Consider the following 16,309-nt stretch of genomic DNA (forward strand, 5'->3'; position numbering starts at 1 on the left):
ATCATTCATCTACCTCCACTCCAATCCCTCCATGTGTTCTGCCTGTTCCCCACCCCAGGTCCTTTTAGCAATGAAACCTCCTCAACCCCCATTAGATGACACAACACTCTTAGATCCAGCTGAAGAACCACCCCCTTTGCGTCACAGACCTGTTTCCATGCCGCCGAAAACCCATACTGCTGCCTCATTTTCTTCTCGCCAAGATACCTCAGAGTCTACTAACTCAACCTCCCCAGACCCCTCCCTTCCTTCTATGCAAGCTGCAGGCCATGTAAATTGCTCTGTGTTGGCTCCGACCTTTACCCCTCCTATCACACGTTCTAAGGCCACAGCCAAACCTCCAATTCCTTCTCCTCCAGGGACACCTAAACCAGCATCTGTCCTTCCCCTGAGGGAAGTGGCTGGAGTAGATGGCCTTGTCAGAGTACATGTTCCTTTCTCACTAAGTGAACTCTCTCAAATAGAGAGCAGACTGGGTTCCTATACCTCTAACTCCTCCGCCTTTATTAAAGAGTTCCAGTACATCACTCAGTCTTATAGTTTGACTTTTCATGATGTTCATATGATTCTCACTAACAATTTACTTCCTGATGAACGCAGGCAAGTTTGGGAAGAGGCAAAAACGCATGCAGATCAGATTCATCAGACAGATGGAACATATCCAATCGGATCTGAGGCGGTTCCTGACCAGGATCCTCGATGGGATTATAATTCCACAGGTGGTATTTTAGCTAGAGATAGATTTATAACATGTCTTTTGGCAGGGCTAAGAAAGGCAGCCTTAAAGCCAGTAAACTTTGAGAAACTCCAAGAGGTTGTCCAGGACAAACAGGAAAACCCGACTCAGGTTTTAGAACGCCTTACAAAGGCTTTATTGCAGTATACTAATCTGGACCCTGAAAACCCGGAAGGTAAGCAACTTCTAATGACCTACTTTTTTCCCCAGAGCTACCCCGACATAAAAGCTAAACTTAGGTGATTGGAGAGGGGGCCCCTAACTCCACAGGCAGAAATCTTGGTGCTGGCCTTCAAGGTGTACCATGAGAGAGATGAGAAAGCCCGAAAACAAAAATACCACATGCTGGCAAAGGCTATCCGACCAGCCTCAGCCACTACCCCAGACTCCTGGTCTTTGAAGGCTCAGGGACCACCAGGCCCCTGCCATAAATGTGGGCAACAAGATCATTGGGTGAAGGCTTGCCCCAACCCCAGCAAGCCAAGGGGACCATGTCCCAGGTGCCATCAGAAGGGACATTGGGGTGTTGATTGCCCTCATGTTGCTCAGAACGGAGGGACATCACTCCCAGAAAACCCTTCAGTTGACCTTCTAGGATTGGCTATGGAGGACTGACGGAGCCCGAGCTCTCTCTACCAGACCACGCCTATCACTAGCAGGGAGCCCCGGGTAGATATTATGGTATGTGGAAGACCCATCTCCTTCCTCTTGGACACTGGGGCCACTTACTCAGTCCTGACAGAGTTTTATGGACCCACCTCACCTTCTCGTTTTCCTATTGTCGGGGTACTCCCCCACTTAGTTGCATTTTTAGGGGTGTATCTCTCACCCATTCCTTTTTGGTAGTTCCTATGTGTCTTGTCCCCTTTTTGAGAAGGGATATTTTAACTAAGTTGGGAGCCTCTATTTCCTTTGCTCCCCTAATTCGCCTAAACCCAAGCTCGCCAGCAGTTCCTCTGCTCCTTCTTCTAGCCAGTCAACCTACTAACACTAACATGTTACTTCCCTTACCAGCTTCTCAGGTAGACCCCCGAGTTTGGGACGTCCAGAACCCCTCTGTTGCTAAACATCATTCTCCTGTTGTCATCCAGTTACTGGACCCTACCAGGTACATCATCACCCAAGCTCAATAACCTCTCTCCCTCCAGAGCCTCAGAGGACTTAAGCCTATCATTTCTGACCTCTTAAGGAAAAAACTCCTTCGCCCTACCTCCTCTCCCTTTAATACCCCTATACTAGCAGTTAAGAGACCTAATGGTACCTATTGCATGGTTCAAGACCTCAGACACATTAATTCTGCAGTGGTTCCCCTCCATCCTATTGTGGCTAACCCTTACACACTTCTTTCTACTATTCCCTCGGGGATTTCTCATTTCTCAGTCCTAGATCTCAAGGATGCATTCTTCTCTATCCCTCTAGATGCCCGATCACAGGATATATTCGCCTTTACCTGGACAGATCCTGACACCCACCTTTCTACCCAACTTACCTGGACTGTTCTACCTCAGGGATTCCGGGACAGCCCACACCTATTTGGATAGGCTCTGGCTTCTGACTTGCTCTCTTTATCTCTCCCTAGGTCTAAGATTGTGCTTTACGTAGATGATGTCCTTCTATGTAGCCCCTCTCTAGAGATTAGCCAAGCTGACACAGCTGCTCTTCTAAATTTCCTCTCCAGTCAGGGCTACAGGGTCTCACCTTCTAAAGTCCAACTGTCTACTTCTCAGGTTACCTATTTGGGACTAACAATTACTCCAACCCACAAGGCTATTACCTTAGATAGAAAGAATCTGATTCAGTCTCTAACTGTTCCTTCTACAAAGGCAGAGATTTTATCATTCCTAGGAATAGCTAGCTTTCTGCATTCCTGGGTTCCCTCCTTTTCCCTACTTTCTCGCCCCTTATATGAAGCAGCATAGGCCCCACCCACGAACCTCTTCTCAAACCTGTTACTAAGCCCTTTCAAAGGCTCCAACAGGCTCTCCTTAAGGCCCCAGCCTTACATCTCCCTGACCTGACTTGTCCTTTTTCCCTCTATGTAACTGAAAAGGAGGGATTTGCCCTTGGAGTCTTAGGTCACCAACTGGGACCATCTTTTGCACCTGTAGCATACTTGTCAAAAAGACTAGATCTAACCATCCAGGGATGGGCACCTTGTATTCATACCTTAGCACCTGCAGAACTCCTTATTCAAGAGTCAAAGAAACTAACCTTGGGATCGCCCATAACTGTCCTCTCTTCTCACAATCTGTCACAGCTCCTAACTTATAAAGGCTTACAGACCCTACTCCCTCCAGGGTTCTTTCTCTCCAGGTAGCTCTAATAGAAGACTCCACCCTCAACTTTCAATCATGCCCACCTCTTAATATTTCCAATCTTCTTCCTCGACCGAATATTAATTACTCCCTATCTTACTCTTGCACTGAAACTTTGGAGGAACTACTTCCTCATCCTTCACACATACAGGAGGGCACATTGCCCCAAGCCATCTATACCTGGTATACAGATGAAAGCTCCTTTTTACATGAAGGAGCCAGGAAAGCTGGCTATGCCATAGTGTCAGACACCAAAGTGGTGGAGGCACAGGCCCTTCCTGCTCATACCACCAACCAACAGGCTGAATTAACAGCCCTTACCTGTGCCTTCCACCTGGCACAGGGACAATCCCTCAATATCTACACAGATTCCAAATATGCTTTCCATATCCTCCTGTCCCATGCTGCCATCTGGAAGGAGCGCAGGTTACTTACCACAAAAGGAGGATCAGTAACTAATGCAAACCAAATTATGGCCATGCTAAAGGCCTCCCATCTCCCCACAGCTATTGGATTGTCCACTGCAGATCCCACCAGACAGACTCTATTGTCTCCAAGGGGAACAACCAAGCTGATGAGGCAGCTAAAGCTGCGGCTCTTAGGGGCCTAGACTCATCTCACCCTCCCCAGGACATTCTTACACTGCAACCCACATCCCCACCTACACCCCCTGATACTCGTCAAACTCTGACCTATCTCCACCAACTCTTTCATCCTAACATCCAAGCATTGTTTTATTTTGTTAAGACTCACCTACAGCCTACTCCTGAGGACTTAAGTTTCTTAAAATCTATCACTGCTTCTTGCAGAATCTGTCAGATGTCAGATCCCAACTCCAGGTATTGTAGCACCCCTTTTCCTACCCACCAGGCTAGAGGTTCCCTTCCTGGAACTGACTGGCAACTTGACTTTACCCACATGCCCACTGTCAAACGTATTAAGTACCTCCTGGTCTTGGTGGACACCTTCTCAGGCTGGGTAGAGGTTTTTTCCACAACTATCAAAAGGGCTCAGACAGTCTCTGATCTCCTCCTCCAAGAGATCATCCCCCAATTTGGCGTCCCAGCCTCCCTCCAGTCAGACAATGGTCCCGAATTTACTTCCCAGGTTTCTCAAATTCTATCTAAGGCCCTAGACATCCCCTGGCATTTTCACATTCCCTACCACCCTCAATCTTCAGGGAAGGTAGAAAGAACTAACTGTTCTTTAAAAACCACCCTTGTTAAGCTGTCACAGGAACTTCATCTTGACTGGGTAAAACTTTTACCTCTGGCTCTTTTCAGGCTACGAGCTCTCCCCAAGTGGCCTCTCCTCATCTTTGAACTCATGTATAGACATCCAGTTCTAACTCCTGGTCTTTCACCTAAATGCTCTCCCCTCCCAGACCATCTACTTACCCCATTACTTTGTCACCTCCGTTCTCTCTTGTGGAACTTTGCTGACAGCCATCTACCTCGACCACACACTGTCTCCTGTCCACTGCCTGTCAACATTAGAGACCAAGTCCTTCTCTCCCCTCCAGATCACCGGCCCTCACCTCTCTCTCCCAAATGGCAGGGCCCTTTTAAGGTAATTCTTGTGACCCCTACAGCTGCTAAACTTGGGGGATTCCCTCATTGGGTCCACTTGTCTCACCTCAAGCCTTTCATCCCCCCACCTAAAATCGACTCTTCATACACATCGACCCTAACAGGACCGTGCTCTATTAATCTCCAGAGGACTTCAAAATCATCCATCTTGTCCTCAGTCCCAGAATACGAGACTCTATTCTGACAGCTGAGTTCTACCTCACTGGACTAGATGTGGGTTTCTCGCCCTCCCCCTGCTGCTTGTTTCTATCCAGGTCAGGCCTTATATCTGAAGGTTCGAGAGTCAAGAGACCCCCCACAGATAAAAAAAAATCTCTTTCCAAACAGGGTCGGGAAACAGCTCCAAAGCCGGGTGCCGAGAACCAGTCCAAACTGCTATCATCTCTATCTGTTACTCATCTAAACATCATGCTCTCTACACTTGCTTTCTCTTTGACCAGGTAGATTATTGTAGAAACTGGCCAGATGATTATGGGGGCTGCCCATATTGGTCTTGTCAGATATATATGCTAGATCACAGACCAACCACTTCCACCAACACCACAAGACCTGCGAGATTCCAGCTGTGTTGCTTCAGAACCGACGAGGGCCAGATGTCCTGAAATGGTCCAGGAAGAATGCTGTTTTTAAGGAACGTGAGATCTCCAGTTCTAAGATTTTTTTTTTTTAAATCCCATATAAAACCAAGATACTCTCTTTTATAACATCCTTTCTTGTCATCCTCCTGGTGTTATTATTTCTAACCAAATTATTAATCAGTTCCTGTCACAGGATTACCAGCCACTGTCCACAGAGGAACCTGATATACATATCTATTGAGTGGACCCCTATGGTGAAAGCCAGCTAATCCCCACAATGGACTACGCCCCTACACAACAGGAAGTAGTTTAAGAGACATTACGCCCTGCCCCAACTCCCGTTTCACCATTGACTTCCCCTCTACTTTTCTTCTCTTCTTTATACTACGAAAAAGGGAGGTATGTTGGTATCAGGCTCTGAACCCAGTGACATCACATCTAGGCGACCTCCACCTCATTGCCAAGGCAACAGCCTCACACTCCCAGAATCTACCTGGCTACCTCACCTTTACCTGGGAGATACTATGTCACCACCCATATAAAACAGGCAAGACCCCCCTGACTCGCCCTCTTATCCTTCCACCTTCTTCTCCCCACCTTTCATCCTATCTCCTGAATAAGCCTCTTCCCCCTTGGAACCCTGTGGTCTGGAGTGGTCTGTTCTGAACTGCAGTCGGACTTCTTTGACTATAATAATAACAATTATTATGCAGATTAGTCTTAGATTTTGTCTTTTCATTGTGTCCTGAATTTCCTGGATGCTTTGGGTTACGAGTGTTTTATGTTTTGAATTTTCTTTGTTAGTTGTGTCAATCTCTTCTATGGTATTTTCTACACCTGAGATTCTCTCTTCTATCTCTTGTATTCTGTTTGTAATTCTTACATCTGTAATTTCTTTTCTATGTTTTCCATTTCCAGGTTTTTCTCCATTTGTGTGTTCTCAATGTTTCTATTTCCCCTTTTAGGTCTTGGATCTCTTTATTCAATTTCTTTACCTGTTTACCTGTGTTTTCCTTTACTTCTTTCAGTGAGTTACTGATATCCTCTTTAAAGGACTCTATTATCTTCATGAGATAGGATTTTAGGATAGATTACAGATTTTCAGTCATTTTGGTGTATTCAGGGCTTGCTGTGATGGGAGAATTGGATTCTGATGATGCCCACATATATTGGCTTCTGTTGCTTATGGTCTGTGCTTGCCTCTCACCATCTGGATATTCCTGGTGTTTGTTGGTCTGGGTGACTCTGTCTAGAGTCTGCCTCTTTTGTCCCTGGGTTGCTTTAGGTCACCTTGTAGGCCTGCAGCACTTGCTATAGCAAACCATCTATGGAGCCTTCCAACTGGGGGCTCTTCAGAGCAGCAGAGAAGCTGCTGATCTGTTGCCATGGCTGCAGTAGATCTCCAGGAATGCCTTTAGACTGTTGGTTCTTCAGTGAAGCAGTCAAGCTCTTGTCCTGTGTGAAGATGTTCTTCAGGGAGGTGTATGGACTGTGGTTTCTGTTTCCCTGTGTGCAGCAGAACTCCAGGGAGGCTTTCAGTCTCTTGAGTCACTTGCCCTGTATGCCTTCAAACTATGGTGTCAACTGCTCTGAGTGCAACAGATCCTCTAGAATGGCTCAGGATATGGTGTCTTTATGGGAACAGACCTGCTAGCAGTTAACTGCTCTGAGTACAGCAGTGTATCCTCAACTACTCTAAGTGTAGTTGATCCTCTAGGATGTGTCAGGTTTTGGTGTCTTCATGGGAGCAGGCCAGCTAGGAGTCTACCAGAGCAGAAAGGACCAGGCAGAGGGGTAGGAAGGGCAGTGGTATTCAGGAGAGTGTAGATTTGGTGGGTGATTGGTCCCGAATACTCCAGGTTTCCACAAGCAGCTCTGGGACTTCGGGTTGGGGATTCGGGGGATGGGTTCTTACAAACTGCTCTGAGTGCAGTGGATCCTCTAGGATGGGTCAGGATATGGTGTCTTCATGGAAGCACACCAGCTAGGAGTCTGACCCAGCAGAAAGGAACAGGCATAAGGGAGGTTGAGTTTTAAATATTAAGGCATCCAGAAAAATTCTTCAGACCAGTGGTAGCATGACTAAGATCAAAATATGAGCAAATTACCACCATCACCCACTCTGCCTGATGACTCTCACCATTAGTCATGACAGCTATTCTTGTGGATAGAAACAACTACATTTGTTTTTTTATTTAATATTTTATTTACATTTAAGATGCCTTCCCCTTTCCTCATTTCCCCTCCCTAAAAAACCCCTGTCCCATGCCCCCCTTTCCTTTTTGCCTAACTCATAGGTTAACCTATGAGTTAAGGGACTATAGCAAATTCATGGCTTTGAGTTTATTGTTAGGAGGTTTCCCATATTTTATTTAGAAATAGCTGAGAGGAGTGAACAGACAACAGTTCAGGTGATTTTACATGGATAGTTGGTTTTCAAAACGTCAGAAGTCCATACAATTGACACTACAAATATTTCTATATTAATGTTCATTCTGATTAGAGACCTGTCTGCTCCTAACAGCTTCCTGTTGTGGATTCTAAGAAGAAATTGAGCATCCTTGGTGTTATGCCAGTTATGTGGTGACAGCCACTAGGCAAGAATTGCCTCTTTCCATCTACACACAAATTACTGTCCAGAAGAGGACACACATGCAGAATAGTCGACTGATTATATCTGCCTAGACAGAGTAATCAGCCCTTAATAATCCTGCATCACTAAGGTCTGTCAGATGACTCTGGGCCAGAAGGCTGAAGATTTGATGCTCGAACGTTTGGTAGTATAGGGGCTTTTCAGGTGTTCAGAGGTCTCTATAAATTGGCTAAGTTTTAGAAGCTACGTTTAGTGCTTCCCATAACTTCAGTTAACTCAGTCATTCTGCATTTCTGACGGGGTTGAAGACCCATAGTCTTATAGCCAATCCTGGCTATTGACTTTGAGAGAAAAGATCTGAGTATATAGTTTTCAGCTGACATTCACTCTAAAGCAAAAAAAAAAAAAAAAGAAAAAAAAAAAAAAGAAAAAAGAAAAAAAGAAAAAAAAAAAGCCAGGATCAAAAAGTAAGTGTTTTAGTTAGAAGAGATGACAGAGGTTCTGATTAGTCAACAAAATGATGGACTGGGTATTAGGACTATCTTGTACCTCACTGGTACAATTAGAAATAAGTATGCTCTAATTGTATTTTGAGAGAAAAGTTTTACTTTAACAGGAAGAGTGATATGTAGGAGGAGCTAAGTAGGAAGGAGTATTGAGAGGAAGTGATGGAGTAAGGAGAGAAGATGAAGGAGAGGAAAAGCTAGGCGGTGAGAGAAAGAGAGAGGGGACATGGAAGCACATGTTCACAGGTCTCCACCAGTCAAAGATAGTTTTTATATCTAGGTTGGGTATTGGGTTACGCTTCTGGTTGAGCATTACCAAACTTATAAATCCTTTGATTAACATTTAAAAACAACTACATTTATAAGTTGTGTTTACATACATAGAAAAACTTAAGAATATATGTTTTCTATATTAAAACAGTCACTTATCTATAATATTGACTAGCATTATAAATATCAAGGCAAATAATGGATGTCATTTTCATAATCAGGGATCAGAGACCTATAAGGTGGAAGAAAGAAAAGTGATGTTTTTAGATATAAAATAATTGAAACCAGGGAATAGTGACCCATGCTGAATTTCTAGTACTCAGGTGAACAAGGAAGGTCTGCACCCTTGATAGTAGACTGGCTGCATAGTGAGGTCTTGACTCAGAATAGAGAAATTAAATAACAAAAAATAAAATATACTGTGATACGAGAAATAGAAGGTATGCAAAACAGAGACACAAATACATAAGTCAAGAGAAGAAAAAAGACATACACAATATACAAAGATAGTGTTTCAGACAAAATTAAAAGAAAAAAAAAGTGATATTGGAACAACAGCACAACAAACCAACCAACCAAATAAACCAAACCTCAATAGTAAGCCTCTCCCTCTGGATAGCAATTTTTATATGTAGCTATGTAATAGAGACTAACTTATTATTTTTTAAATGTTCAAAGTGGTTCAAACTTAGATTATAAAAACTTGATCAAATTCAATGAAGAACACACGGATCAGCTGAATGCCTTACTCAGAAAATAAGCATTTCCTACAGAGAAAGGAAGCTGATATTGAGAGTGAAGGACTTATATACTTTTATATTGCTATAATGTTGTGCTTGTACTCAAGAAATTTAGTTCAATAAAAGTTGTCATATTTTAATAAATATTAATTTTTGATAATTTCACATCTTGTTCATAGTCAGCTGTTCCCATTAACTTCTCTAAGTTATGGCCCCATCTCCTTCCACCCCCAACTTGATGTCTTTTTTTACTTAAATTTGTAACCCATTGATTCCACTTTGAACTGCCCATACAGTTATGGTCATAGGGCCATCTACTGGTACTTATTTGATTTCCCAGAAAACACACAGTTAAAGAAAACAGACTGTGCTTCCCTGGAAACCATTAGCTCCCAATAGTTCCTTAGTTAAGGGTAGAGGCTTGTGAAGAAGCCCCTCACACTCTGTTAGAATGCTTTGTTGATCTTGTGCTGGCAAGAAAAACTGCTATGAGCTCATGGAAGCAATAGTCCTGTCTCATCCAGAAAATTCTTCTGTACTTCAGAAAAACATATGAAACTAAACATATTTTAAAAGTAGTTGATATGCTAATTCCATACAATGATGGGGTCTAAACATGATATCTTAATCCACATAATTAGATGACTGTTTTGGCAGCTGTTTGGAAATGGAAAACTGTAGAGAAAAGGCATGAGGAAACTGCTTCCAGCCTGCTAGCTGTGAGGTGACTGAAGGATATCTGAGAATCCCAGCATACTGGGACAAAGAATAAGAATACTTTTCCTTCAAAGAATTCTGATGTTTTGCCAAGTAAGCTGCATGTCTGAGGAAGTGGTCTTTTTCTCATGAGAAAGTAACTTTGTTTATAATTTAATTAAGCATTAGGTCTAAGAGTTTGACTGCAGACATATTTCTTAGTCTGCAAGGTTTGGGTCACCTTGAACCAAGATAAGCTTTCTCTCTCTCTCTCTCTCTCTCTCTCTCTCTCTCTCTCTCTCTCTCTCTCTCTCATATTTTATTTACAATTCAGATGTGATCCCCTTTTCCCCATTCCTCCCCCCACCCAGGAACCCCCATCCCATCCACCCTCCTTCTGCTTCTATGAGGATGTGCCCCCACTCACCCTGCCATTCCCACCTCCACCTCCCCACCCACAAATTTCCCCACACTGGGGCATAGCTCCAGCTGTATATGTAGGGGAGGATGGCATTGTCGGGCATAGGTAGGAGAGGAAGATAAGCTGTTGTTAAACAGTACCTGGTAAGAATGAGAAACTGAGAAATCTTTATTCTACCTTCAAACTTTGAATAAAGTGTCCATTGGCTGACATGGCTGTGTACTTCCTGTGTCCTGTTAATGCAGCTCCACACTTGGAATCCCAATGTACTAGACAAGCTTCTGCCAATGATAGTGTCACATGACTGCCATATTAGTATTCAACTGAACTTAATATAAATGTGTGTATTATATTTTTCAGTATCATAGCAAAATCATGAAAAACAGTGATTTATAAGAGTTGTATTTATTTTGTTTGAAAGTTTGAAGGAATATAGTTTACCATAATTGTGGTAGCATAGTAGCTTGGCCCCACTTGTTATAATGTGCTGATCCATCTCTCTGGCCTTCTTCTGATTATATAGAATTAAATAAAGTTCATCTCAAATAACATATTAAGTATTAGATAGAATAATGAAGTATGTGGTTTGGTCTTATCCTATTGCTACATAAGTATATTGGTCAAATATAAATCAATCTTTATTTTGGGAGTTACTGAAGCTAGGAAATGCACAATTATAACACTAACAAAATTAGTGCCCAGTGATGTATCTTCTTAACTTGTGATGTAGCTCAGGAAAACAGGATTGTCTAGCTTTTTGAGGGCTTTGTTCTAACCCCTAGTACTGATAATAAATCATGTAAGTCTTCAGCCATATATACAAAAATATATTTTAATTAAAGTTTCCTCAGACATGATACAGGACTCCATGCTTTTAATTAATAAATAGTGCCACAGTAAAGATTTGTCTTCACAACTGCAATTTATATGACCATTGTATCTAATTATATTCTTTTAAAAGATAGCATTTCTTTCATCACTATCCCAACTCATATCCAACTCTTACACATTAAGTCCACTTCCATGAACTACCAAAGTCTTTACAGTTACAAAACTATTTTAAAAATACCCAAGATGGAATCTCTTCTAATACTCAAGGTTTGCACTTAGCTATGATCAACTATAGATTTTAAAGTAATTTCATAGTGCCAATATATAATAACACAAATAAACATTGTTGTTCCCAAAGCAAGGAGTAGGGTCATGAAAAATATTTTATTCAATACCAAACCTAGAATGACAAATGATAAATAAAAAATTAACAATCCTTCTTTATCCAAAGATAGATGGGCTGAGAAATAATTTAGGGAAAATATATACTTTACCATAGTCACAAATAATATAAAATATCTTAGTGTAACTGTAACAAGAAGCAAAAGAGTTGTAGGACAAGAGCGCCAAGTCTCATAATAAAGAAATTGAAGAAAGTATCAGAAGATGGAAAGATTTGCAGTGCTCAGGGATCAGTAGGATTAACATAGTGAAATGGTCATTTTAACAAAAGCAGTTAACAGATTCAGTGCAATTCCCGTCAAAATTCCAACAATATTCTTTACAGACCTTGAAAGAACAAATACTTCACATGGGAAAAAAAAACCCTCAGGATAGCTAAATCAATTCTGAACAATGAAAACAGTTCTGGAGATATCACCATCCCTGATCTCAAGTTTTACTATAAGCACTAGTAATAAGAACTGCATGACCTTGGTATAGGAACAGATAGGTTCATCAATGGAATCAAATTAAAGACCCTGAAATAAGCCCGGGCATTCATGTAAGTATACTTAATTTTTTTGACAAGACAATGGAAAGGAGAAAGCATATTCAACAAATGGTGCTGAACTAACTAGATGTGTGCATGTAAAAGAATGCAAATAAACTCATCTCTATTACCTGCACAAAACTCAAGCCCACGTGGATCAAAGACCTCAATGTAAAACTGGATGCACTAATCTAACATAATAGAAATCGGGGAGTAGTGTTGGACAGATTGGTACACAAGGGTACTTCCTGAACAGAACACTAGTGGCTCAACCTTATAGTTGAACAATTAATAAATGTCACCTCATGTAATTCAAAACCTGCACGGCAAAGAATACTGTTAATAGGACAAAATGGCAGCCTACAGACTGAGAAAGGATCTTCACCAGTGCTATATCTGACAAGGGGTAAATATCCAAAATTTATAAAAAATTTGAGAAATTAGATACTAATAACCCAAACATCCCAATTAAAAATAGTGTACATAGCTGTACAGAGAATTCTAAACAGGGGGATCTCTATTTGCTGAGACGTCCTTAAAAAATCAAAATGATCCTGAGATTCTATTTTACACTTGTCAGAATGGATAAGATCCAAAGCTCAAGTGATCTCACATGCTACCAAGGATGTGGAACAAGGTCAACTCTTCCATTGCTGATAGAGCAATTTGTAAATCAATTTGGCAATTTCTCAGAAAACTGGGAATAGTTCACCCTGACAAACCAGCTATTCCACTTTTAGGCATATATATAAAAGATGCCCCTCTATGCCACAGGGACTCTTGCTCAATTATATTCATAACAGCTTTATTTATAATATACAGAAACTGGAAACAACCTAAATGTCTCTCAACTGAAGAATGAATAAAGAAAATATGATATGTCTGCAAAATGGAATACTATTAAGCTATTAAAAGCAAAGACATCATGAAATGTAGGCAAATGGTTACGACTGGAGAAAGTCATCCTGATTTAGGTAACCAAGATGTAGAAAGTCACATATGGTATATACTCAATTATAAGTGGACATTAGTCATACAGTGGAGGACACCTATGCTACAATTCACAGACCCAAAGAAACTGGGTAATAAGGAGCTCCCAAAGGAGGATGTGCGAATCTCACTCCAAAGGAGAAACTAGTCATTGGAGAGAGAGAACTGAGATTAGTTTATGAGGGGAATGGAGATGGCAATCAGATGTGGGAAGGAATTCTGGAAAGAGGGCTGGGAGGAGGGAATGGGATATCAACTTACCTACAAAATCTTCAAAACCAAAAGTTTCTTGCTTACAAAATGTGCAGGGATAATGATTAAGCAGAGACTGAGGGAACAGCTACCCAATGACTGCTCCATCTTGAGACCCATCCCATGTGAGAGTGACGATCCCTTATACTATTAATGATACTCTGCTATCTTTGTAAACAAGAACCTAGAATTATGTTTCCTAAAAGGATTCATCCAGAAGTGTGTGAAGTCTGATCCATAGACTCACAGTCTTGTGGAAGAGTGTAGTATTAGAATTAAGAAAGTCAGTGAGGTCAGGGACACCACAAGAACTAACCTGGTTCCATGGGGGCTCACAGAAACTGGCCCACCACCATGGAACATGCAGAGGCTTTACTCAGAACCCCCGACACATTTGTATCAAATGTGCAGCTTGGTCTTCATGTGAGTACCCTAAAGTGTGGAGTAGGTGCTGTCTTCATATTTCTTCCCTGACATTCAGTTACTTACCCAATACTTGGGCAAAAATTATCAACAAAATACTATCATACAAAACATAACAAATGCATTTGAAATAAGAGGATAGAAATTGAAAGACGATGTTAAAGTAAGTAGGTGGAATAATGAGGCCATATAATTTTATAAAGGAAATTTTAATCTTTTTAAAGATGTATTGTTATTTTATGTGTCTGAGTGCACTCCTTCTTTTCCTTCCTTCAAACTTTCCAATAGACTTCTTCTGGAAGTCCAATAGACTTCTTCTAGAAATTCACTTTGTACATTAATTGTTATTGCATGTATATTTGTATTTATATATACATATGCATTCTTAAAATAACATAAATATAACATTACTTATATCTATGTTTTCATGCCCCACTATACCACTGGGACACCTGTTCAACTATGTTCATAGCAGATTTATTTATGATAGCCAGAACTAGAAGCAACCTAGATGTCCCTGAAATGAAGAATGGATAAAGAAAATGTAGTACATCTACACAATGGAATACTATTCAGCTATTAATAACAAGGACATCCTGAATTTGCAGGCAAATGGATGGTGCTAGAAAGCATCATCTTGTGTGAGCTAACTGGAATCTAGAAAAACATTCATGGTATGTACTCACTTATAAGTGGCATTGGTCATAAAGTACTATGACCATACTACATAACCATACTACATTTCACAGACCCAAAGAAACTTAGTAATTTGGACAGCCCAAGGGAGGATGTGTGAATCTCAGAAGTGAAAACAAAATAGTCACTGGAAGTGGATGGAGGGAGAGAACTGGATGGGAATGAGGATAAGCAGGGAAAAGTAGATGAGATTCTGATGTGGGGATAGGGAGCATGGGAGAAGGAATGAAGATATGGCTAATATCTCTGTGAATAGCTTGAGTCCTAGGACTGAGGAGGCTTGGTGGAGTCTATAGGGTGACCATAGTTGAGTTTCCTATCAGTTGAGGATATGGATGCTGAAGTAGCTAGCACCTGTAGCTAGGTGTGACTACCTGTGGAGGGATGGGGACATCACATCATACACAAAAACTTCAACCTCAAAATTGTCCTTCCTATGAGAGGCACAGAGACAAAGATGGAACTAAGATTAAGGAAATGGCCAGCCAACAACTGGCCCTATTTGAAATACATTCCATGTAAAATTGCCAATGCCTGACTGTGCTCTCCACTCAGCCTTGAGCAGGCCAGAAAGACCTTGTTTACCATAATAGACCTAATAATGAGACCTACATGGAGTTACCTACCTTGGCTGCATGTACAACCTCCTACAGGCACTTAGAAGAATAGACTGCTCTCTGAGCTCATCTAGAGACATCTCCAGCTGTAACAAAGAATGGGTTCCTCCACCCAATAAGAGTGGGGAACCATTTTTTTTCTTATCTGCCACTGGACCCCCCATAACCTACCTGGACTGCCTGGTTGGGCCTCAGTTGGAGAAAAGGTACTTAGTAAGACTGCTAGGACTAGATTTCACAGGATAGGCAAATATCCACTTCTCCTCAGTGGGGATAATAGGTGGAGAAATTTGTAAGGATGAGAATAGGAGGAGAGAAGAGGTGAGGGAGGATGTAAAATGAATAAATAAATAAATAAATACACTAATTAATTAATTAATTAAAAATGTCCAGTATCTCAGTCATCAGACAAATGTAATTTGTAATTAAACTGTCACCACTTGTGTGTTTTATACTCAGCCAACCAGGCTCCAACAGATAGCTTCAAATCCATGGCTACATAGACAGCCTGTTTAGAATCAGTGGATCACAAAACAAAATTAGTACTTCTGAGTTTTAAACTTATGAGTCTTTATAAATACACTGTCACTCAGTAAAAAAAAGTTACATAAATTAAGGAGTGTCTTTTAAAGGAAAAGAGAAAATATGTAACAGACTTAATCTGTTAAATGGGAGACTATATAAGCCGTTGATTTGAACATGAACCTTTATATTTTTGAAGTATGTATCCTTATTATTTTATTTCCTGCTTTGTTGCTACTCTAACCTGACCTCATGTGGATTGGATATTAATATTCTTTAAATATTGTTTATTTGGTCCAATGGTATTGTAGTTTGTTTTATATTATTGCATGCTTTGGTATAGTAATTAATAGTATATAAATTTTATAGGATTACAAGCAGCATTATGTGATATTTGAAGCATTGAGGAAATAATATTAGCATTTTAAAATAATAATGACATACCCATTTATATATTTTTAAGTCATTGTTATCTTACATTGTTTCTTTTGTCATTCACAATAATTTTAGATGACATAAATAAACCTCTTATTCTTTTCCTCAACCTTTTGAGAAATTCACCTAGCAGTAAGTATATGAGTCTAACATTCATTACAAATTCTG

Source organism: Arvicanthis niloticus, chromosome 2 (assembly GCF_011762505.2).
Source record: "Arvicanthis niloticus isolate mArvNil1 chromosome 2, mArvNil1.pat.X, whole genome shotgun sequence".
NCBI lineage: Eukaryota > Metazoa > Chordata > Mammalia > Rodentia > Muridae > Arvicanthis > Arvicanthis niloticus.